The sequence below is a fragment of the Oxyura jamaicensis genome, chromosome 23, assembly GCF_011077185.1.
Source record: "Oxyura jamaicensis isolate SHBP4307 breed ruddy duck chromosome 23, BPBGC_Ojam_1.0, whole genome shotgun sequence".
Lineage (NCBI taxonomy): Eukaryota > Metazoa > Chordata > Aves > Anseriformes > Anatidae > Oxyura > Oxyura jamaicensis.
Window position 1 is genome coordinate 185,623 of NC_048915.1, and position 2,504 is coordinate 188,126.

A 2,504-nucleotide genomic window follows, 5' to 3' on the forward strand; every position below is an offset into this window, starting at 1 on the left:
CTATTCTAAGTTTTCAGAAATTCCTGATCAAATATTGCAGATACACCTTGACTGCTTTGTTTGAATGAGAACAAAAGTTTAAGATTCCCTTTAAAGTAAATGATTTTTTTTCCTACTTTACAGATTTTCAGCCAAAGTATGCCAAACTAAGCCACTCAGTTTCAAAATACGTTTTAAGCCAATACACTACATCTAAACAGCTTCATTCAAATTTTAAGTTAACAGAAGCTCCAAGTGTTTTTTGTTTTTGTTTTGTTTTTAAAAAGATAAACAGGAAACAACTTGGTACACTCTTTCTATAAGGCTCTAAGTTATTTGTTTCACATGAATGACAATCCAATCCAGCAAACTTTCGTTATGCAAGTAATCGTTAATCACACATACTCACACATGATCAAAGATCACTCATTAAGATTTGTAGGACTGGGTTCTTGTTGTTCCACATATGGGCCGATCTCATCATTTCTAGATTACTATTAAGTCTTGCTGAGAATGAATACATATGCATTAGGGTCTACAGGCCTAGGTGCCAAACATGCCTTACTAAGAAGTCAAAGCATTTTCGCTCAGTACCTCAAATTTGTTCTCCTGCTAGCCTTATAATAAGAGTGCCTTCTGTATAGTTCAAAATACAGAAATGGGCTTCACGTCCAAATGCAGAGGGTACAAAAACGACAGTCACCAAAATCATATGGTGATATTCTATTTAGACTTCTAAGTTTGTTTCAAAAATGCTTTAAGCAATGCAGGTATTCTTTCTTTCTAATAAAGAGACTATAAATGCTGAGTCATGAAAACAAACTGCTGCAAAAATTAATCTGCATTTTTCAAAGCTTTAAAAAGTTTGTTTAATGAATTAGTAGAATTAAAAGCTGAGTTTAGTAAATTGATTTTGTTAATTATGTGCAAGTAATCCTTTAACATAATAGCTGTAAAAATCTTTTCCTCAAAAGTTTTGGAATTGCTCTAAATCTGGCAACCTACTTTTTTATTTATAAATCAAACACCTTATCAATACAGACATTTAAGCAACTGCTATAAATGAGTGATCAAATGATTATTAAAGTCCCAGTTCAATGATCCTCCTCCAATGCAAGCAGGACACTCAAAAGTTTAGTATCAGTTTGCAAGCTGAAATCCATTCTTAACATACTTTATAAGAGGATTTTTGCTAAATTATATTGAAGAAAAGATCAAAACAGATGCATGAGAGTAAATTTAAATTTATTTGTTTTGACTATGTATCAAAATTGTGCCAAGAAGATTCTTCCCTTGAATATCTGTCATCAGGCATAGTAGATTTTTCCACTGTGCTACAGTAGTTTTGTTCCATGTTTTTGTCAATAATTTTGTTAAGTAAGTTCAAGTTCACTGTACACCACTAACAGACTAAGCCGTAGTACACATTATAGATTCAGTGGAGCACTGCTGCAAATTTAAACGGTAAATTTAAGTATCCATCAATTATATTAATTGCAGAACCTGTTATGGCTTGTAAATATAAACTTTCACTGATTTTCATTTTCAGTTATAAGAAAGTATATCTCACTTCTCATACTCAAAAATATTAGGATAATTACTGTTTTTTGGCAGACACAAATACATGTAGCTTTACAATTCTTGATGAAGACATTTTTGTTAGTTAGTTGCCTTATAAACATTAGAATTGAAGTTTTTCAACACCCCCCCCCCGCCCCCTCACCCTCCCCGTCCCCTGTCCCCTTCCCCTTAAGCATGCACTGGGACTTAATCTCTCCTGGGCTAACACTCAAAAGCTGCTGTATGTGAGTTACTACCTTCTTCCAGGACAGACGGTACTTTAGATTTGATTCCAATTAATCTTCCCTTAAACATATTATGCCCTTTACAATTATTAATGAAATACAGATACTTCTTGGAACTACAGGGTTCTGCTCAACACCAGAAAATCTATATAATTACTATAAAGTCAGTGATAGAACAGCAATCCCTTGTATTAAAACAAAATTACAAGCCAGATCCTTACCACAAGAAAAAGCCTGAAACGCATACCCAGGCAATACCCCTCTGACTTCACTGCTCAAGTAAGGAACAGAGAGGACAGGATTTGGCCCCATTAACTTTATGAAATAAAAAAGAACAAAAAGAAAAAGCTTTAACATACTAAAATATTAATTTTGGAAAGCACTTTAAATTACTTAATGACCAATATATTAATTTGAAAGGAAGAGAGCCTGACAAAGGGGCAAACCCATTTAAGAACCAGATATACATCCTAATTTCAATTCAGCTCAGAAGTCAAACCATGCAATTATATACCAGGCCCACAACAATAAAACGTGGGAAGGCTTTTTTTTTTAGTTAACATTCTGACATAATACAATTAAAAGACACCAGACAGGAATAGAAGACAAAGGGAGGAGTACGACCGTTGAAGTTTAATTTCCCCAATAGTCTGTGTTTATAATGCTGTAATCAGGTATGAGCAATGTATTTGATTTGGATATTTAGAGGTCCAACAATAG